At 51.5% G+C, this 23009-nt stretch overlaps 1 protein-coding gene across 2 annotated transcripts in view; it reads left to right on the forward strand.

Annotated features, from left to right (window-relative positions):
• Window positions 1-6721: 6721 nt before the first annotated feature.
• si:ch73-95l15.5 (uncharacterized) overlaps window positions 6722-23009 on the forward strand; it is a 50632-nt gene continuing 34344 nt past the window's right edge. For both annotated transcript variants that reach the window (XM_063047881.1, XM_063047880.1), the window contains exon 1: window positions 6722-6890. The gene's annotated coding sequence lies outside the window, so the exon portion shown is untranslated. The remainder of the gene's footprint in view (window positions 6891-23009) is intronic.

Here is a 23009-nt window from a genome sequence, read left to right on the forward strand (position 1 = left end):
CACTATACTCACGTGAGGAAAATGTGCACTGTGTGCTTATATGACGTTTGTGAGAATAAACCCTTTTATAAATGAAATTGAGTGTATTAGCCACTTATAAGTGACTTACAGTTGACTTATCACCTATATTCTGGTCATGATTAACACTCCCCCCCTCCGGTCAGAGAATATTGTCAATATTAAACCGGTCCGAGGTGCAGAAAAGGTGGGGACCCCTGTTTTATAATGTACTCTGTTTTAACTGGTTCAGTTTTTATAAGCAAGTCAATTTTATCACCAAAATACACATCACTACATAGTGACAAAATACCCCATTGAAACAACATGAATTAGATGGCTTCTCATGTGAAACGTCATTTTATGGCACCAATTTAAATAATCTATAAATTACAGTAAGAAATATATACAAATTTAATTTTGTACATGTTAAAAATTAAAAATTATGCAGTATTAAATGTTATAAAGATAAATTAAATAGTGAGGTAGTGTTCATGGGCTCATTGTCCGTTCAGAGATCTGACGGTGGAGGGGAAGAAGCTGCTACTGGAACATTGAGTGTGTGTCTTCAGGCTCCTGTACCTCCTCCTGGATGGTAGTGAGGCAAGAGCATGCCCTGGGTGCCAGGTGCTGCCTTTTTGAGGTAGGGGATTTTGAAGGTGTACCACTGGACTATAGTTGCTTGTTGTGCCTTCTTTGTAGGTTGGGCCCACAATGGATCTTTAGAGACGCCACAGGAACCTAAAACTGCTCACTCTGACCCCCTCAATGAGGACTGGTGTGTGTTCCCTCGATTTTCCTCTTCCTGAAATCCACAATCCGCCCCTTGGTCTTTACTGACATCGCGTGCGAGGTTGTTGTTGCCACACCACTCAACCAGCTGGTCCATCTCACCGCTGTACGCCCCCCTGAAACTCTTCGCAATGTAGTCGCTAAATACACAAAATCATTATGAGAGCCACACCGTCACTTTACTGTACCGAATGGGATCTGAAGCAGGAGACTGCAAAGAAAAGTCAATTACCTAAACGTGCAGAGGGCAGGAGAGTGGACAGTCCTGTATTTACGTTTGAGAGCGTTTGGATTTTAGTGCAGGAGCGCCCTCGTGTGGCAGTGTCCACAAACGAAGTTATCGCCCAGGATAATATCGCCGTTGTAACTCGGAACTTTGTGTGATCAGAGCCGGCTCTGTTATTATTCCTCGCTTGGTGACGATCATTGGGCGGGAACAGCCAAACTCCATCTGCCTGAATAAACAAAATTCAGATGCAACACTTAGAATTCAGTACCGCGCTTGGACAGATAGGTAGAATGACAGGATGGATTACAGACAACGAGTTGAACCCTTATTCTATACTGTAATAGTGATACATGGACAGTTAATTGGGCTGAATTAACTACAAGCTTACTAAAGTGTTGAGTTGATTTCAAGGTGGTTTCCAGCTGTCTGTTGTGACTCTTTCCAAGTCTAGTTAGCTGATTGTATAGTCTTACCTACACCTTGAGAGGTGTTTTCTTTTCACTCCCTGTTTCTCTCTTCCATTCCCCATTCTGGTTACCCTCTCACCCCTTCTCCCCACCTGACCATCACCTCCCTCTGGTCCCCTCCTCCTTCCCTTTCTCACATGGTTCACTCTCCTCTCCTGTCAGATTCCTTCCTTCCTTCTCCAGCTGGTTACCTCTTCCACTTACCCCCTCCCAGCTTCTTAATTCACCCCCCCCACTTTCCCCCTCACATATCACCTGTCAGCTTGTACTTCTCTCTCCCCCCCCCCCCAACTTCTCTTTCTGGCTTCTGCCCCATTCCTTTCCAGTCCTGATGAAGGGTCTCGGCCTGAAAGTTAAGCGCATCATTAAAAAAAGATTTAGCAAGTTAGGGGGCATCTAAGCAGGGAAACATAGACTGTTTATTCTCCTCCATAGATGTTGGCTGACCTGCTGAGTTCCTCCAGAATTTTGTACATGTTACTCAAGATTTCCAACATCTGCAGAACCTCTTGTGCTTATGAACATTCAGGTGTGCCTGTGGCTGATATCTCCCCCCAGCTCCCTGCCTATTGTCTGCAGACCACAACTTCACCCTGATCTAATTTCATTACTTGCAAATTCAGATTCCCTGAAGCACACAAGCCTCCAAACCATGACAATTCAATGAGATCACCCCTCATTCTACTAAATTTCAGTGAGTACAGAACCAGAGCCATCAAATGTTCCTCATATGATAACCCTTTCATTCCTGGAATCATCCTTGTGATCCTCCTCTGGACCCTCTCCAATGCCAGCACATCTTTTCTAAGATGAGGGGCCCATAACTGTTCACAATACTCAAGGTGAGGTCTCACCAGTGCCTTCTAAAGCCTCAGCATCACATCTCTGCTCTTGTATTCTAGACCTCTTGAAATGAATGCTAACATGGCATTTGCCTTCCTCACCATCGACTCTACCTGCAAGTTAACCTTCAGGGTGTTCTGCACAAGGACTCCCAAGTCTCTCTGCATCCCAGATTTTCTCCCCATTTGGAAAATAGTCTGCACATTTATTTCTACCACCAAAGTGCATGACCATGCATTTCCCAACATAGTATTTCATTTGCCACTTTCTTACCTATCCTCCTAATCTGTCTAAATCCTTCTTCTTCCTACCTGATTCCTCATCACTACCTGTCCCTCCACCAACCTTTGTATCATCTGCAAACTGGGCAACAAAGCCATCAATTTCATCATCTAAATCATTGATATACAGCATAAAAAGAAGTGAACCCAACACTGACTCCTGTGGAACACCACTAGTCACTGGCAGCCAACCAGAAAAGGATCCTTTTATTCTCACTCACTGCCTCCTACCAATCAGCCAGTAACTTTCCTGTAATGCCATGGGCTCTTAACTTGGTAAGCAGTCTCAATGTGTGACACCTTGCCAAAGGTCTTCTGATAGTCCAAGTATACAACATCCACTGCAACCCCTTTATCCTATGTGTAATCTCTTCAAGGAATTCCAACCAGTTCTTCAGCCAAGATTTTCCCTTAAGGAAACCATGCTGACTTTGTCTGATACTGTCCTGTATCATCAAGTACTCTATAACTTCATCCTTAACAATTGACCCCAACATCTTCCCAACCACTGAGGTCAGGCTAACTGGTCTATAATTTCCTTTCTGCTGCCTTCCTCCTTTCTTAAAGAGTGAAGTGCTATTTGCAATTTTCCTGCCCTCTGGTACCATGCCCGAGTCCAATGATATTTGAAAGATCATTACCAATTCCTCCACAATCTTCACCACTACCTCTTCCAGAACCCTAGAGTGCAGTTCATCTGGACCAGGTGAGTTGCATACACTCATCTTTTTGAGCACCTACGCCCTTGTCATAGTAACTGCACCCACTTCACATCCCTCACACCCTTCAACATCTGGTACACTGTTAGTGTCTTCCACAGTGAAGACTGATGCAAAATACTCACTTACTTCATCTGCCATCTCCTTGTCCCCCGTTATTATTTCTCCAGTCTCATTTTCTAGTGGTTCTAATATACCCTCATCTCTCTTTTTCACTTGAGAAAGCTTTTGATATTGTTTGCTAGCTTGCTTTCAAATTTCAACTTTTGCCTCTTAATGATTATTTTAGTTCCTCTCTGTAGGTTTTTTAAAAAAGCTTCCCAATCCTCTATCTTCCCACTAATTTTTGCTTTGTTGTATGCCCACTCTTTTGCTTTTACATTAACTTTGGCTTTTCTTGTTGGCCATGGTTGTACTATTTTGCCATTTGAGTATTTCTTTATCTTTGGAATACATCTATCCTGCACCTTCCTCATTTTTCCCAGAAACTCAAGCCATTGCTTGTCTGCTGTTATCCCTGCCAGCATCTCCTTCCAATTCACTTTGACAAACTCCTCTCTCATACCACTGTAATTTCCCTTACTCCATTGAAATACTGCAACGTCAGATTTTACTTTCTCTCAATCAAATTTCAAGCAGAACTGAATCATATTGTGATCACTCAGTCCTTGGGGTTCCTTTACCTTAAATTCCCTATCGCCTCCGGTTCATTACATAACACCCAATCCAGTACAGCTGATCCCCTAACAGGCTCAATGACAAACTGCTCTAAAAAGCCAACCCACAGGCATTCAACAAACTCACTCACTTGCGATCCATTTCCAACCTGCTTCTCCCAATCGACCTGCATGTTGAAATCTCCCATGACTATCATAACATTGCCCTTTTGACTTGCCTTTTTCATTTCATGTTGTAATCTGTGTTTCACATCCCAGCTACCGTCGGGAGGCCGGTATATAACTGCCATCAAGGTCCTTTTACTCTTGCAGTTTCTTAACAACCTACATCTTCTGATCCTATGTCACATCTTTCTACTGATTTGTAAACACAAAATAATCTGCAGATGCTGGGGTCAAAGCAACACTCACAACACGCTGGAGGAACTCAGCAGGTCAGGCAGCATCTGTGGAAAAGATCAGTCGACGTTTCGGGCTGGAACCCTTCGTCAGGACCCGAAACGTCGATCGATCATTTCCACGGATGCTGCCTGACCTGCTGAGTTCCTCCAGCGTGTTGTGAGTGTTGCTTTCTACTGATTTAATGCCATTCTTTACCAGTAAAGCCAAATCACCCCCTTTGCCTGCTTTCCTAGTAACCTTGGACATTCAGCTCCCAACTACAACCATCCTTCAGCCACGATTCAGTGATGGCCACAACATCATACCTGACAATCTGTAACAGTGCAACAAGATCATCCACTTTATTTCTTACCCTCCGTGCAGTGAGATATCACACTCTCAGTACTGTATTTGCTACCCTTTTTGATTCTGCATCCCTAATGCACTGATACTCGCCCTGTTGGGTGCAATTTTGTCCTATCACCCACCTGCCCTTCCTGACAGTTAGACTGCACGCTATCTTCACTATTTTTATCATGTGTCCCATTCTGAGTCCCTTTATTCTAGTTCCCAGCCCCCGGCCAAATTAATTTAAACCCTCCTCAACAGCTCTAACAAACCTGCCCGGGGGAATATTGGTCCCCCTCGGGTTCAGGTGCAACCCGTCACTTCTGAACAGGTCATATTTCCCCAGAAGAGATCCCAATGATCCAAGAACCTGAAGCCCTGCCCCCTGCGCCAGCTTCTCAGCCACGCAGTTATCTGCCAAATCATCCTGTTTCTGCCCTCACTGGTACGTGGCACAGGCAGCAACCCAGGAATTACTACCTGCGAAGTCCTGCTTCTCAGCTTTCTACCTCGCTCTCTAAATTCTCTCTTCAGGACCTCTTTGTTTTTCCTCCCTGTGTCGTTGGTACCAATACCAATCTGTACCAAGACACCTGCCGGCTCTCCCTCCCCCTCCAAAATGCTTTGTACGCCGTTCGAAGGAGTCAAACCCTGTTCGGTGGTCAATGGCGTCTGCAGTGTTCCAGATAAACGGGAGGGGGGAGAGAGCAATTTGGAATAAATACAGAGATTTTAATTTTTTTTTAGAGATCTTCTTTCGCTGCTCTCTTAAATTAAAACAACTTTCCTCAAAAGATAATTGGCAGGTCCGCTTTTCTGAAGTACGCTCCTAAACCGTGGAATTTAGTAACTAAAACTATAAGTAATGCAGAATCAGCTGACACTTTCAGACACCAGCTCAAAACCTACTTATTTACCTTGCTTTTAATTATCATTTTATTTTCACACTTGTGTTTTTATCCGATCGTAAAGCATTTTGAAATGCGTCATCTGTATGAAAAGTGTTCCATACGTAAAGTTAGGGTCTCGATGAAGGGTCTCGGCCCGAAGCATTGACTCTAATTTTCTACTTTTTTTCCCCATAGATGCTGCCTGGCCTGCTGAGTTCCCCCAGCATTGTGTGTGTGTGTGTGTGTGTTGTCTTGATATCGGGGTGAGATCCTTCATGATGTGATTGGCTCTCTTCCCGCACCTCTCTGAATATATGATCAGAGATTAAGGGTGCTAGGGCTTTACTCTTTGGAGAGGAGGAGGGTGAGAGGAGACATGATAGAGGTGTACAAGATAATAAGAGGAATAGATAGAGTGGATAGCCAGCGCCTCTTCCCTAGGGCACCACTGCTCAATACAAGAGGACATGGCTTTAAGATAAGGGGTGGGAAGTTCAAGGGGGATATTAGAGGAAGGTTTTTTACTCAGAGACTGGTTGGTGCGTGGAATGCACTGCCTGAGTCAGTGGTGGAGGCAGATACACTAGTGAAGTTTAAGAGACTACTAGACAGGTATATGGAGGAATTTAAGGTGGGGGCTTATATGGGAGGCAGGGTTTGAGGGTCGGCACAACATTGTGAGCCGAAGGGCCTGTACTGTGCTGTACTATTCTGTATACCATACGGGCCAAATGCCGGCAAAGGGAATTAGCAGAGCATGGAGTAGCTGGGCCGAAGGGCCGGTTTCCTTTCTTTGGCTTGTTTTACACGCCGACTCAAAAAAAATCCGCGTGGCAGTTTTAAAATTCCGTTTCTTGAATGGTAAAGAATCGCCCCGCTTCCCCCTTGCCTCTCCTCCAGATCTACTCCGCCATCGCCCACCGACAGGAGGGATCGCTTTGTTAAGACGATCCACCGCCGGGGGGGCTGGGACACCCAGCGGCCGGAGGAGGGGTGCAGAGGGAGCGCCCTGCCCGCGGCTGGGGGAGGGGTGGCGAGGAAGCGCGGCCCTGGCATGTGATGTGCAGGTGTGCGCTCCGCCTCCGCCGCTCCACAGCTATTAGTCACGGGTTCGTACTCGCCCTCCACCCCAGTCGATGTTTGAACAGTGTAGGGTGCACCTGGCTGCCGAGGGAGGGACAGGGATCCCACATCAGTTCCTCCCGCCGACGACACCACACGCCCGGGCCGATTCGGCCGCCCGCCAACGGTAGATCACCTGCTCAGGTGAGAGTGCGGAAACTCGGTGACCGGGGACGGGAGGGTAGGTGCAATGATTCCTGACCGCGGGATTGCCGGGCAGTGGCCGGTCGCCTGGTGTTGGGTACCGGGTTCACTGGACCCGGCAGCTGCGGACGGTCTCGGACCGGCGCCCGTCCACCGCCACCGTGGGGATGACGGGCGGGTGAATCCGGCAGCGGCGCCGCTTCCGCAACCCCCTTCCCGAGCGTTTAGGTGACGAATCGGGGCATATCCCCGGTGCGAGGATACTTTCCGCGAGTTCTCCGGGCCCCGGAACTCGAAGTCACTGCGCCCCGGTAGTGCGGAGCTCACCTGCCGCCACCCCTCCGTCTCACAGCCAGTGAGGTCACGGAGGGAATGAGGTGGTTTGAACAGACTGGCAACGTGTCTGACAGCTGGAATTTATCCCAACTGGATTTTAATCAGAGTAACAGGCAATTCGGCCCAACTCGTCCATGCTATCACCGTATTATTCCCATCTGCCTGCACGATGGTTGCCCACCATATCTGGGTGATCCCAACTGCTGGCCAGACACCTCTAAAATTCTGTTAGTCACCTTGCTGCACTTTCTCAGGAATACTTTCCAGTACAACACAGTTTATAAACATAGAACATAGAACAGTACAGCACAGTACAGGCCCTTCAGCCCACAATGTTGTGACGACCCTCAAACCCTGCCTCCCATATAAGCCCCCACCTTAGATTCCTCCATATACCTGTCTAGTAGTCTCTTAAACTTCACTAGTGTATCTGCCTCCACCACTGACTCAGGCAGTGCGTTCCACGCACCAACCACCAAACACAAGAGATTTTGCAGCTGCTGGAAATCTGTCTGGGTTTCCTCCAACCTGATGGCATGAACATTGATTTCTCCGACTTCCAGTAATTTTTCCTCCTCCCACTTTCCTGTTCTTCATTTCCCCTCTGGCCTCTTCCCTTCTCCTCACCTTTCTACCATCTCCCCCAGTGTCCTTCCTCCTTCCCATTCTCCCATCATCCACTCTCCTCTCCTTCCCTTTCCCCCATCGTCCACTCTCCTCTCCGTCCCTTTCTCCCATCGTCCACTCAACTCTCCTTCCCTTTCTCCCATCGTCCAATCTCCTCTCCTTCCCCTTCCCCCATCGTCCACTCTCCTCTCCTTCCCCTTCCCCCATCGTCCACTCTCCTCTCCTTCCCTTTCTCCCATCGTCCACTCTCCTCTCCTTCCCTTTCTCCCATCGTCCACTCTCCTCTCCTTCCCTTTCTCCCATCGTCCACTCTCCTCTCCTTCCCCTTCTCCCATCGTCCACTCTCCTCTCCTTCCCTTTCTCCCATCTTCCACTCTCCTCTCCTTCCCTTTCTCCCATCGTCCACTCTCTTCTCCTTCCCTTTCTCCCATCGTCCACTCTCCTCTCCTTCCCCTTCTCCCATCGTCCACTCTCCTCTCCTTCCCTTTCTCCCATCGTCCACTCTCCTCTCCTTCCCTTTCTCCCATCGTCCACTCTCCTCTCCTTCCCCTTCCCCCATCGTCCACTCTCCTCTCCTTCCCTTTCTCCCATCGTCCACTCTCCTCTCCTTCCCCTTCTCCCATGGTCCACTCTCCTCTCCTTCCCCTTCTCCCATGGTCCACTCTCCTCTCCTTCCCTTTCTCCCATCGTCCACTCTCCTCTCCTTCCCCTTCTCCCATCGTCCACTATCCTCTCCTTCCCCTTCTCCCATCGTCCACTCTCCTCTCCTTCCCTTTCTCCCATCGTCCACTCTCCTCTCCTTCCCTTTCTCCCATCGTCCACTCTCCTCTCCTTCCCCTTCTCCCATGGTCCACTCTCCTCTCCTTCCCCTTCTCCCATGGTCCACTCTCCTCTCCTTCCCCTTCTCCCATGGTCCACTCTCCTCTCCTTCCCCTTCTCCCATCGTCCACTCTCCTCTCCTTCCCTTTCTCCCATCGTCCACTCTCCTCTCCTTCCCCTTCTCCCATCGTCCACTCTCCTCTCCTTCCCTTTCTCCCATCGTCCACTCTCCTCTCCTTCCCCTTCTCCCATTGTCCACTCTCCTCTCCTTCCCCTTCTCCCATCGTCCACTCTCCTCTCCTTCCCTTTCTCCCATCGTCCACTCTCCTCTCCTTCCCCTTCTCCCATTGTCCACTCTCCTCTCCTTCCCCTTCTCCCATCGTCCACTCTCCTCTCCTTCCCTTTCTCCCATCGTCCACTCTCCTCTCCTTCCCTTTCTCCCATCGTCCACTCTCCTCTCCTTCCCTTTCTCCCATCGTCCACTCTCCTCTCCTTCCCCTTCTCCCATGGTCCACTCTCCTCTCCTTCCCCTTCTCCCATGGTCCACTCTCCTCTCCTTCCCCTTCTCCCATGGTCCACTCTCCTCTCCTTCCCCTTCTCCCATGGTCCACTCTCCTCTCCTTCCCCTTCTCCCATCGTCCACTCTCCTCTCCTTCCCTTTCTCCCATCGTCCACTCTCCTCTCCTTCCCCTTCTCCCATCGTCCACTCTCCTCTCCTTCCCTTTCTCCCATCCACTCTCCTCTCCTTCCCCTTCTCCCATGGTCCACTCTCCTCTCCTTCCCCTTCTCCCATGGTCCACTCTCCTCTCCTTCCCCTTCTCCCATGGTCCACTCTCCTCTCCTTCCCCTTCTCCCATCGTCCACTCTCCTCTCCTTCCCTTTCTCCCATCATCCACTCTCCTCTCCTTCCCTTTCTCCCATCGTCCACTCTCCTCTCCTTCCCCTTCTCCCATTGTCCACTCTCCTCTCCTTCCCCTTCTCCCATCGTCCACTCTCCTCTCCTTCCCTTTCTCCCATCGTCCACTCTCCTCTCCTTCCCTTTCTCCCATCGTCCACTCTCCTCTCCTTCCCCTTCTCCCATCGTCCACTATCCTCTCCTTCCCCTTCTCCCATCGTCCACTCTCCTCTCCTTCCCTTTCTCCCATCGTCCACTCTCCTCTCCTTCCCTTTCTCCCATCGTCCACTCTCCTCTCCTTCCCCTTCTCCCATGGTCCACTCTCCTCTCCTTCCCCTTCTCCCATGGTCCACTCTCCTCTCCTTCCCCTTCTCCCATGGTCCACTCTCCTCTCCTTCCCCTTCTCCCATCGTCCACTCTCCTCTCCTTCCCTTTCTCCCATCGTCCACTCTCCTCTCCTTCCCCTTCTCCCATCGTCCACTCTCCTCTCCTTCCCTTTCTCCCATCGTCCACTCTCCTCTCCTTCCCCTTCTCCCATTGTCCACTCTCCTCTCCTTCCCCTTCTCCCATCGTCCACTCTCCTCTCCTTCCCTTTCTCCCATCGTCCACTCTCCTCTCCTTCCCCTTCTCCCATTGTCCACTCTCCTCTCCTTCCCCTTCTCCCATCGTCCACTCTCCTCTCCTTCCCTTTCTCCCATCGTCCACTCTCCTCTCCTTCCCTTTCTCCCATCGTCCACTCTCCTCTCCTTCCCTTTCTCCCATCGTCCACTCTCCTCTCCTTCCCCTTCTCCCATGGTCCACTCTCCTCTCCTTCCCCTTCTCCCATGGTCCACTCTCCTCTCCTTCCCCTTCTCCCATGGTCCACTCTCCTCTCCTTCCCCTTCTCCCATGGTCCACTCTCCTCTCCTTCCCCTTCTCCCATCGTCCACTCTCCTCTCCTTCCCTTTCTCCCATCGTCCACTCTCCTCTCCTTCCCCTTCTCCCATCGTCCACTCTCCTCTCCTTCCCTTTCTCCCATCGTCCACTCTCCTCTCCTTCCCCTTCTCCCATGGTCCACTCTCCTCTCCTTCCCCTTCTCCCATGGTCCACTCTCCTCTCCTTCCCCTTCTCCCATGGTCCACTCTCCTCTCCTTCCCCTTCTCCCATCGTCCACTCTCCTCTCCTTCCCTTTCTCCCATCATCCACTCTCCTCTCCTTCCCTTTCTCCCATCGTCCACTCTCCTCTCCTTCCCCTTCTCCCATTGTCCACTCTCCTCTCCTTCCCCTTCTCCCATCGTCCACTCTCCTCTCCTTCCCTTTCTCCCATCGTCCACTCTCCTCTCCGTCCCTTTCTCCCATCGTCCACTCTCCTCTCCTTCCCTTTCTCCCATCGTCCACTCTCCTCTCCTTCCCTTTCTCCCATCGTCCACTCTCCTCTCCTTCCCTTTCTCCCATCGTCCACTCTCCTCTCCTTCCCTTTCTCCCATCGTCCACTCTCCTCTCCTTCCCTTTCTCCCATCGTCCACTCTCCTCTCCTTCCCCTTCTCCCATCGTCCACTCTCCTCTCCTTCCCTTTCTCCCATCGTCCACTCTCCTCTCCTTCCCCTTCCCCCATCGTCCACTCTCCTCTCCGTCCCTTTCTCCCATCGTCCACTCTCCTCTCCTTCCCCTTCTCCCATGGTCCACTCTCCTCTCCTTCCCCTTCTCCCATGGTCCACTCTCCTCTCCTTCCCCTTCTCCCATCGTCCACTCTCCTCTCCTTCCCCTTCTCCCATCGTCCACTCTCCTCTCCTTCCCTTTCTCCCATCGTCCACTCTCCTCTCCTTCCCCTTCTCCCATCGTCCACTCTCCTCTCCTTCCCTTTCTCCCATCCACTCTCCTCTCCTTCCCCTTCTCCCATGGTCCACTCTCCTCTCCTTCCCCTTCTCCCATGGTCCACTCTCCTCTCCTTCCCCTTCTCCCATGGTCCACTCTCCTCTCCTTCCCCTTCTCCCATCGTCCACTCTCCTCTCCTTCCCTTTCTCCCATCATCCACTCTCCTCTCCTTCCCTTTCTCCCATCGTCCACTCTCCTCTCCTTCCCCTTCTCCCATTGTCCACTCTCCTCTCCTTCCCCTTCTCCCATCGTCCACTCTCCTCTCCTTCCCTTTCTCCCATCGTCCACTCTCCTCTCCTTCCCTTTCTCCCATCGTCCACTCTCCTCTCCTTCCCCTTCTCCCATGGTCCACTCTCCTCTCCTTCCCCTTCTCCCATGGTCCACTCTCCTCTCCTTCCCCTTCTCCCATCGTCCACTCTCCTCTCCTTCCCTTTCTCCCATCGTCCACTCTCCTCTCCTTCCCCTTCTCCCATCGTCCACTCTCCTCTCCTTCCCTTTCTCCCATCGTCCACTCTCCTCTCCTTCCCCTTCTCCCATTGTCCACTCTCCTCTCCTTCCCCTTCTCCCATCGTCCACTCTCCTCTCCTTCCCTTTCTCCCATCGTCCACTCTCCTCTCCTTCCCCTTCTCCCATTGTCCACTCTCCTCTCCTTCCCCTTCTCCCATCGTCCACTCTCCTCTCCTTCCCTTTCTCCCATCGTCCACTCTCCTCTCCTTCCCTTTCTCCCATCGTCCACTCTCCTCTCCTTCCCTTTCTCCCATCGTCCACTCTCCTCTCCTTCCCCTTCTCCCATGGTCCACTCTCCTCTCCTTCCCCTTCTCCCATGGTCCACTCTCCTCTCCTTCCCCTTCTCCCATGGTCCACTCTCCTCTCCTTCCCCTTCTCCCATGGTCCACTCTCCTCTCCTTCCCCTTCTCCCATCGTCCACTCTCCTCTCCTTCCCTTTCTCCCATCGTCCACTCTCCTCTCCTTCCCCTTCTCCCATCGTCCACTCTCCTCTCCTTCCCTTTCTCCCATCCACTCTCCTCTCCTTCCCCTTCTCCCATGGTCCACTCTCCTCTCCTTCCCCTTCTCCCATGGTCCACTCTCCTCTCCTTCCCCTTCTCCCATGGTCCACTCTCCTCTCCTTCCCCTTCTCCCATCGTCCACTCTCCTCTCCTTCCCTTTCTCCCATCATCCACTCTCCTCTCCTTCCCTTTCTCCCATCGTCCACTCTCCTCTCCTTCCCCTTCTCCCATTGTCCACTCTCCTCTCCTTCCCCTTCTCCCATCGTCCACTCTCCTCTCCTTCCCTTTCTCCCATCGTCCACTCTCCTCTCCTTCCCTTTCTCCCATCGTCCACTCTCCTCTCCTTCCCCTTCTCCCATCGTCCACTATCCTCTCCTTCCCCTTCTCCCATCGTCCACTCTCCTCTCCTTCCCTTTCTCCCATCGTCCACTCTCCTCTCCTTCCCTTTCTCCCATCGTCCACTCTCCTCTCCTTCCCCTTCTCCCATGGTCCACTCTCCTCTCCTTCCCCTTCTCCCATGGTCCACTCTCCTCTCCTTCCCCTTCTCCCATGGTCCACTCTCCTCTCCTTCCCCTTCTCCCATCGTCCACTCTCCTCTCCTTCCCTTTCTCCCATCGTCCACTCTCCTCTCCTTCCCCTTCTCCCATCGTCCACTCTCCTCTCCTTCCCTTTCTCCCATCGTCCACTCTCCTCTCCTTCCCCTTCTCCCATTGTCCACTCTCCTCTCCTTCCCCTTCTCCCATCGTCCACTCTCCTCTCCTTCCCTTTCTCCCATCGTCCACTCTCCTCTCCTTCCCCTTCTCCCATTGTCCACTCTCCTCTCCTTCCCCTTCTCCCATCGTCCACTCTCCTCTCCTTCCCTTTCTCCCATCGTCCACTCTCCTCTCCTTCCCTTTCTCCCATCGTCCACTCTCCTCTCCTTCCCTTTCTCCCATCGTCCACTCTCCTCTCCTTCCCCTTCTCCCATGGTCCACTCTCCTCTCCTTCCCCTTCTCCCATGGTCCACTCTCCTCTCCTTCCCCTTCTCCCATGGTCCACTCTCCTCTCCTTCCCCTTCTCCCATGGTCCACTCTCCTCTCCTTCCCCTTCTCCCATCGTCCACTCTCCTCTCCTTCCCTTTCTCCCATCGTCCACTCTCCTCTCCTTCCCCTTCTCCCATCGTCCACTCTCCTCTCCTTCCCTTTCTCCCATCGTCCACTCTCCTCTCCTTCCCCTTCTCCCATGGTCCACTCTCCTCTCCTTCCCCTTCTCCCATGGTCCACTCTCCTCTCCTTCCCCTTCTCCCATGGTCCACTCTCCTCTCCTTCCCCTTCTCCCATCGTCCACTCTCCTCTCCTTCCCTTTCTCCCATCATCCACTCTCCTCTCCTTCCCTTTCTCCCATCGTCCACTCTCCTCTCCTTCCCCTTCTCCCATTGTCCACTCTCCTCTCCTTCCCCTTCTCCCATCGTCCACTCTCCTCTCCTTCCCTTTCTCCCATCGTCCACTCTCCTCTCCGTCCCTTTCTCCCATCGTCCACTCTCCTCTCCTTCCCTTTCTCCCATCGTCCACTCTCCTCTCCTTCCCTTTCTCCCATCGTCCACTCTCCTCTCCTTCCCTTTCTCCCATCGTCCACTCTCCTCTCCTTCCCTTTCTCCCATCGTCCACTCTCCTCTCCTTCCCTTTCTCCCATCGTCCACTCTCCTCTCCTTCCCCTTCTCCCATCGTCCACTCTCCTCTCCTTCCCTTTCTCCCATCGTCCACTCTCCTCTCCTTCCCCTTCCCCCATCGTCCACTCTCCTCTCCGTCCCTTTCTCCCATCGTCCACTCTCCTCTCCTTCCCCTTCTCCCATGGTCCACTCTCCTCTCCTTCCCCTTCTCCCATGGTCCACTCTCCTCTCCTTCCCCTTCTCCCATCGTCCACTCTCCTCTCCTTCCCCTTCTCCCATCGTCCACTCTCCTCTCCTTCCCTTTCTCCCATCGTCCACTCTCCTCTCCTTCCCCTTCTCCCATCGTCCACTCTCCTCTCCTTCCCTTTCTCCCATCCACTCTCCTCTCCTTCCCCTTCTCCCATGGTCCACTCTCCTCTCCTTCCCCTTCTCCCATGGTCCACTCTCCTCTCCTTCCCCTTCTCCCATGGTCCACTCTCCTCTCCTTCCCCTTCTCCCATCGTCCACTCTCCTCTCCTTCCCTTTCTCCCATCATCCACTCTCCTCTCCTTCCCTTTCTCCCATCGTCCACTCTCCTCTCCTTCCCCTTCTCCCATTGTCCACTCTCCTCTCCTTCCCCTTCTCCCATCGTCCACTCTCCTCTCCTTCCCTTTCTCCCATCGTCCACTCTCCTCTCCTTCCCTTTCTCCCATCGTCCACTCTCCTCTCCTTCCCCTTCTCCCATCGTCCACTATCCTCTCCTTCCCCTTCTCCCATCGTCCACTCTCCTCTCCTTCCCTTTCTCCCATCGTCCACTCTCCTCTCCTTCCCTTTCTCCCATCGTCCACTCTCCTCTCCTTCCCCTTCTCCCATGGTCCACTCTCCTCTCCTTCCCCTTCTCCCATGGTCCACTCTCCTCTCCTTCCCCTTCTCCCATGGTCCACTCTCCTCTCCTTCCCCTTCTCCCATCGTCCACTCTCCTCTCCTTCCCTTTCTCCCATCGTCCACTCTCCTCTCCTTCCCCTTCTCCCATCGTCCACTCTCCTCTCCTTCCCTTTCTCCCATCGTCCACTCTCCTCTCCTTCCCCTTCTCCCATTGTCCACTCTCCTCTCCTTCCCCTTCTCCCATCGTCCACTCTCCTCTCCTTCCCTTTCTCCCATCGTCCACTCTCCTCTCCTTCCCCTTCTCCCATTGTCCACTCTCCTCTCCTTCCCCTTCTCCCATCGTCCACTCTCCTCTCCTTCCCTTTCTCCCATCGTCCACTCTCCTCTCCTTCCCTTTCTCCCATCGTCCACTCTCCTCTCCTTCCCTTTCTCCCATCGTCCACTCTCCTCTCCTTCCCCTTCTCCCATGGTCCACTCTCCTCTCCTTCCCCTTCTCCCATGGTCCACTCTCCTCTCCTTCCCCTTCTCCCATGGTCCACTCTCCTCTCCTTCCCCTTCTCCCATGGTCCACTCTCCTCTCCTTCCCCTTCTCCCATCGTCCACTCTCCTCTCCTTCCCTTTCTCCCATCGTCCACTCTCCTCTCCTTCCCCTTCTCCCATCGTCCACTCTCCTCTCCTTCCCTTTCTCCCATCGTCCACTCTCCTCTCCTTCCCCTTCTCCCATGGTCCACTCTCCTCTCCTTCCCCTTCTCCCATGGTCCACTCTCCTCTCCTTCCCCTTCTCCCATGGTCCACTCTCCTCTCCTTCCCCTTCTCCCATCGTCCACTCTCCTCTCCTTCCCTTTCTCCCATCATCCACTCTCCTCTCCTTCCCTTTCTCCCATCGTCCACTCTCCTCTCCTTCCCCTTCTCCCATTGTCCACTCTCCTCTCCTTCCCCTTCTCCCATCGTCCACTCTCCTCTCCTTCCCTTTCTCCCATCGTCCACTCTCCTCTCCGTCCCTTTCTCCCATCGTCCACTCTCCTCTCCTTCCCTTTCTCCCATCGTCCACTCTCCTCTCCTTCCCTTTCTCCCATCGTCCACTCTCCTTTCCTTCCCTTTCTCCCATCGTCCACTCTCCTCTCCTTCCCTTTCTCCCATCGTCCACTCTCCTCTCCTTCCCCTTCTCCCATCGTCCACTCTCCTCTCCTTCCCTTTCTCCCATCGTCCACTCTCCTCTCCTTCCCCTTCCCCCATCGTCCACTCTCCTCTCCGTCCCTTTCTCCCATCGTCCACTCTCCTCTCCTTCCCCTTCTCCCATCGTCCACTCTCCTCTCCTTCCCCTTCTCCCATCGTCCACTCTCCTCTCCTTCCCCTTCTCCCATCGTCCACTCTCCTCTCCTTCCCCTTCTCCCATCGTCCACTCTCCTCTCCTTCCCTTTCTCCCATCGTCCACTCTCCTCTCCTTCCCCTTCCCCCATCGTCCAATCTCCTCTCCGTCCCTTTCTCCCATCGTCCACTCTCCTCTCCTTCCCTTTCCCCCATCGTCCACTCTCCTCTCCTTCCCCTTCTCCCATCGTCCACTCTCCTCTCCTTCCCCTTCTCCCATCGTCCACTCTCCTCTCCTTCCCTTTCTCCCATCATCCACTCTCCTCTCCTTCCCTTTCTCCCATCGTCCACTCTCCTCTCCTTCCCCTTCTCCCATGGTCCACTCTCCTCTCCTTCCCCTTCTCCCATCGTCCACTCTCCTCTCCTTCCCTTTCTCCCATCGTCCACTCTCCTCTCCGTCCCTTTCTCCCATCGTCCACTCTCCTCTCCTTCCCTTTCTCCCATCGTCCACTCTCCTCTCCTTCCCTTTCTCCCATCGTCCACTCTCCTCTCCTTCCCTTTCTCCCATCGTCCACTCTCCTCTCCTTCCCTTTCTCCCATCGTCCACTCTCCTCTCCTTCCCCTTCTCCCATCGTCCACTCTCCTCTCCTTCCCTTTCTCCCATCGTCCACTCTCCTCTCCTTCCCCTTCCCCCATCGTCCACTCTCCTCTCCGTCCCTTTCTCCCATCGTCCACTCTCCTCTCCTTCCCCTTCTCCCATCGTCCACTCTCCTCTCCTTCCCCTTCTCCCATCGTCCACTCTCCTCTCCTTCCCCTTCTCCCATCGTCCACTCTCCTCTCCTTCCCCTTCTCCCATCGTCCACTCTCCTCTCCTTCCCTTTCTCCCATCGTCCACTCTCCTCTCCTTCCCCTTCCCCCATCGTCCAATCTCCTCTCCGTCCCTTTCTCCCATCGTCCACTCTCCTCTCCTTCCCTTTCCCCCATCGTCCACTCTCCTCTCCTTCCCCTTCTCCCATCGTCCACTCTCCTCTCCTTCCCCTTCTCCCATCGTCCACTCTCCTCTCCTTCCCCTTCTCCCATCGTCCACTCTCCTCTCCTTCCCCTTCTCCCATGGTCCACTCTCCTCTCCTTCCCTTTCTCCCATCGTCCACTCTCCTCTCCTTCCCCTTCCCCCATGGTCCACTCTCCTCTCCTTCCCTTTCCCCCATCGTCCACTCTCCTCTCCCTCCCTTCCCCCATCGTCCACTCTCCTCTCCGTCTTTTTCTCCTACCAGGTTGCTTCTTGTCCAGACCTTTGCCTTTTCCACCAATCACCTCCCAGCTGTCTCCCTCCCCCAGCCACCCGTCTTCACCTCTCACCTTCGACCTTGTCCTCCTTACCCTCTGCTCACTTTCTTTTTCTTGCTTTTTCCCCTTTACGGTCCCAATAAAGGTTCTCAATCCGGAATGTCAACTGTCTATCCTCCGCATAGATGCTGCCTGACACTGTTCCCTCCAAGTTGTGTGTGTGTGTGTGTGTGTGTGTACGGCCGCACAGTAACTGAAATGCCCTCATGCACATAGCCTAGGTGATTGAGTCTTGATTTCAATGCTGACTGGCAACTCCTGTGCTGAACAGTATTGGTCTCTGAGGATTTATCAGCCGTCTGGAGGGGGATTCAGCTACATGGGCGTGGGCTTGCTCTCCATATCAGACTGCCCTGGTTTGTTTATCACGTAGACAGCTGGGTGAAAGGTAAGGAGATAGGGCATCGGGGAGAAGTGATAGGCAGGTAAGGAGAAGAGGTACGAGGCCAGACTGGGGAATTGAAGGCGAGGAAAGGGAGAGGGGGTAAATAACGGGCGTTGGGAAAAATCAATGTTCATGCCATCAGGTTGCAGGCTACCCTCCACTAGAATCACCTGTTCTATCACCTTCTAACTTGTCCTCTTTCCCCTCCCCCAGTTTTCTTATACTGGCATCTTCCCCACTTCCTTTCCAGTCCTGATGAAGGGTCTCGGCCCAAAACGTTGGCTGTTTACTCATTTTCGTAGATGCTGCCTGACCCGCTGAGTTCTGCCGGCATTTTGTGTGCACAGTTTATATATTTTTTAAACAATGAGAGGCATCGCTAGGTTAGACAGTCAGAATATTTTCTCCAGGGTGGGAACGTCAGACACCAGAGGCCATGTTTTTAAAGTTAGAGGGAAGTTTTTTTTTTCTGCAGAGTGGTACAGTGGGTGCCTGGATTGGGTTACCAGGGTAGTGGTGGAAGCAGTCAGTTTGGTGGAGCTGAGAAGCATTTAGACGGACACGTATGAAGGGATAGAGAGGAGGCCATTCAGTGTAAATCAGGAACAGCACAAACTCATGGGTTGAGTGGCCTGTGCTGTTCTAGTATCGGAAAAGGCCCTTTGGCCCACAATGACTGTGCTGAACATGATGCCAGACTGAAGCTAATCTCTTCTGCCTGCCCAGTCAGGTCAATTAGAGAGTTGTGTCAACTTTAATACTATCAAAATTATAATCTGAACTGTCCCAATGTAGAATGATTTTGTTTCAATTTCCACTCCACATCTCTCCACAACATTGGATATTGTGGAGTTCATTGCCACGGAAGTCTGTGGAGGCCAAGTCGTTGGGATTGCTTAGAGTAGAAGTTGACAGGTCCTTAGTTATTCAGGCTGTCAAAGGTTACGGAGAGAAGGCAAGAGAATGGGATTGAGAGGGATAATGCGTCAGTCTCGATGGAATCACAGAGAAGACCCCCACTCCCACGTAAAGTGATAGATAGATAGATAATACTTTATTGATCCCGAAGGAAATTGGGTTTCGTTGCATGCCCTCTTTGACTTTTCTACCCCGGATGCTGACAGTCTCCACCTCCCCACTCTCTGGGTGAAGAAGGTGCCCCTCAGATCCTCTCTGACACTTTTTCTTTTCCTCCAAACCCTTGGTTCCTTAACACTGCCATAGCCGCAGAGTGGGGGTGGGCTCCCACTACCTATTAAATGCTCCCAAAGGTCTGTCTCTCTCAAATAGCCTCTGGCGACCAAGTCTAGCTCCTGATCTTCATGTTTGGTTCAGCTACCAAGCCAAGTGGAATAATTTTTACTGACGGAACGGGCAAAGGTAGGTTTCTGGCATCTTCAAACCAGTCACTTCAGGCAGGCGTGGTAGGCAGCTAATCTAGGAGAAGGGAAACTCTGATCTCAAGCCTCCGCTGCCTTGCGGCCATGCCCACTCCCAGGGAAGGCTTTGGGAGTAAGCCTTGAGGAACAATCCTGAACTGGAGTCCCGAAGGCGGTCCTGCGTTGAGTTCAATGCTGACTGGCAACTCCTGAGATTCTGCTGGAGCTGGACAGTATTGGTCACTGATGTTCCTCTGGATTTATCTGCTGTGTGGAGGGGGGAGCAGCCTGCTCTCCATATCATACTGCCCTGGTTTGTGTTTCACGTAGACAGTGAGGATGGTCAGATCTAACTAATGGAGGGCCAGTCGAATGTCCTCTAGTTTATATTTTCCTTTGATACAGGACAAAAGTTTCCTTCAGTCAGCCCATCTACCTCACAAATTTATATACCTCAATGATACTCCCCTACCCCGGGGAGAATAGACCCAGACTCTCACCCTCCCCTACCCCGGGGGCAATAGGCCCAGACTCTCACCCTCCCCTACCCCAGGGACAATAGACCCAGACTCTCATCCTCCCCCCTACCCCAGGGACAATAGACCCAGACTCTCATCCTCCCCCTACCCTGGGGAGAATAGACCCAGACTCTCACCCTCCCCTACCCCGGGGGCAATAGGCCCAGACTCTCACCCTCCCCTACCCAGGGACAATAGACCCAGACTCTCATCCTCCCCCCTACCCCAGGGCCAATAGACCCAGACACCCACCCTCCCCCTACCCCAAGGACAATAGGCCCAGCTTCTTATCCTCCCTTTATCCATGGATAATAATTGGGAGTTTAACATCAAAGGGTATACTTTGTATTGAAAGGACAGGCAGGAAGGTGTAGGCGGGAGTGTGGCTCTGCTGGTAAAGGAAGGAATTACATCTTTAGAAAGAGGTGACATATGGTCAGATGTTGATTCTTTGTGGGGTGGAGTTAGAAACTGCAAGGGTTAGAATTAAATTATTATGGCAATCATATGTAGGCCTCCAAATAATAGCCAAGGTGTGGGGTTGAGTTTGCAAAGGGAGCTGGAAAAGGCGTGTAATAAGGGTAATGACACAATTGTAATGGAGGACTTCAATATGCAAGAGGATTGGGAAAATCAGGCTGGCATCGGATCACAAGAGAGGGGATTTGTTGAATGCCTACGATGGCTTTTCAGAGCAGCTTGTGCTTGAGCCTACTCGGGGAAAGGCCGTTTTAGACTGGGTGTTGTGTAATAACCCAGATCTTATTAGGGAGCTGACTGTAAAGGAACCTTAGGTAGTGATCATAATATGATTGAATTTGTACTGCAATTTGAGAGGGAGAAGCACACGTCAGATGTATCAGTATCGCAATGGAATAAAGGGACTTACAGAGACATGAGAGAGGAGTTTGCCCAGGTGGATTGGAGGAGGATACTAGTGGGGATGACAGCAAAACCGAGATGGCTGAAATTTCTGGGAATAGTTTACAAGGTGCAGGAAAGATATGTCCCACAGAAGAAGTTGTCTTCAAATGGCAGGGGTAGACAATCGTGGCTGACAAGGAAAGTTCAGGACTGCATAAAAGTCAAAGGAAAAGGCATATAAGGTTTCAAAAGTAAGCGGGAATTTGGATGAGTCAGTAGCTTTTAAAATCCAGCAAAAGGCAACTAAAAAGGCTCGAAGAAGGGAAAAGATGTAATCCGAGAGCAAACTAGCCAGTAATGTACAGCAGGATACTAAGTGTTTTCAGTAATATAATGTGTAAAAGGGAGCTGAGAATTGGACCACTGGAACATGATGCTGGTGAGGTAGTAATGGGGGACAAAGAAATGGCAGATGAACTTAATGGGTACTTTGTATCAGTCCTCACTGTGGAAGACACCAGCAGTGTGCCAGAAGTCTGTGAGTGTCAGGGAGCAGGAGTGAGTGCCATTGCTATTACAAAGGAAAGAGTGCTAGGCAAACTCAAAGGTCTTAGGTCACCTGGACCAGATGGACTACATCCCAGAGTCCTGAGAGAGGTTGCTGAAGAAATAATTGGTCATGATCTTTCAAGAATCACTTGATTCTGGCATGGTCCCAGTGGAGTGGAAAAATTGCAAATTGCAAAAAATTGCAAACCCTTTAAGAAGGAAGGCACAAGAGAGGAAGTGAAAGGCCAGTTGGCCTAGCCTCAGTGGTTGGGAAAGTGTTGGACTCCATTATTAAAGATGAGGTTTTGGAGTACTTGGAGACTAATGATAAAATAACTCAAAGTCAGCATGGTGTCTGTCAAGGGAAATCTTGCCTGACAAATCAGAGTTAGAGTTCTTCGAGGAAGTAACAAGCAGGGTGGACAAAGGAGAGGCAGTGGATGTCATTTACTTAGATTTTCAGAAGGCATTTGATATGGTGCCACACATGAGGCTGTGTAACAAGATAAAATCCCATGGAGTTACAGGAAAGATGCTGGCATGGATAGTGGAATGGCTGACAGGCAGGAGGCAGCAAATAGGAATAAAAGAGGCCTTTTCTGGTTGGCTTCTGGTGACTAGTGGTGTTCCCCAGGGTCCAATATTGGGACAACTACTTTTCACATTGTTTGTCACTGATTTCAATAATGGAATTGATGGCTTTGTGGCAAAGTCTGCAGATGATACGAAGATAGGTGGAGGGGTATGTAGTGCAGAGAAAGCAATACAATTGCAGCAGGACAAGTTTGGAAGAATGGACAAAAAAGTGGCAGATGGAATATAGTGTTGGGGAATGTATGATAATGCATTTTGGTAAAAGGAAGAATAGTGTGGACTATTATCTAAATGGGGAGAAGGTTCAAACATCAGAGGTGCAGAGGGGTGTACACTGAAATTCAATTAATTACAATAATACATTGAGGTTGCACAAAAGAAAAGCAGTAACAGAACGCAGAACAAACTTACAGAGTAGGGGCAGCACGAGCAGACTACAAAGTGTAAACCCAATAGAGTCATAGAGCACAGAAACAGCCCGTTTGCCCCGTCTAGTCCCTGGCAAACTGTTATTCCCATTGATCTGCACCCAGACCAAAGCCCCCTATACCCCGCCTACCCATACACCTATCCGAGCGACTCCTAAATATTGAAATCAAAGCCACATCCAGCACTTGCACTGGCAACTCATTCCACACTCGTGCTGCTCTGCGAATGAGGAAGTTCCCCTGAAATATTTCTCCTTTTGCCCTCAACCTATGACCCCTGGTTCTATTCTCATCCAGCCTCAGTGCTTTGCCGACCATCCCTGCTCCAGGACTGGTGCCCTCCAAACCTCATCCATGTCCCTGTCGAAACGTCCCTTAAACGTGAAATCAAAATAGCATCCACCACTTGTGTCAGCAGCTTCTTCTTCCCTCTGAGTGAAACTCTTTAGCCTCATACTTAAACCTTAAGTACCTTAAGCCTTAAACTTTTCACCTTTAACCCCTGACCCATGACCTCTACTTGTAGTCTCACCCAACCTCAGTGGAATAGTGGCATTTACCCCACCTATACCCCTCATAATTTTGTAAAAACCTCAATCAAACCACCTCAATCTTCTCCATTCTTAGTTCAAAGTACATTTATTATCAAAGTACGTATACAATAATGAGATTCCTCTCCTTACGGGCAGCTGCTAAA

This window comes from Mobula hypostoma, chromosome 5 (assembly GCF_963921235.1).
Source record: "Mobula hypostoma chromosome 5, sMobHyp1.1, whole genome shotgun sequence".
NCBI lineage: Eukaryota > Metazoa > Chordata > Chondrichthyes > Myliobatiformes > Myliobatidae > Mobula > Mobula hypostoma.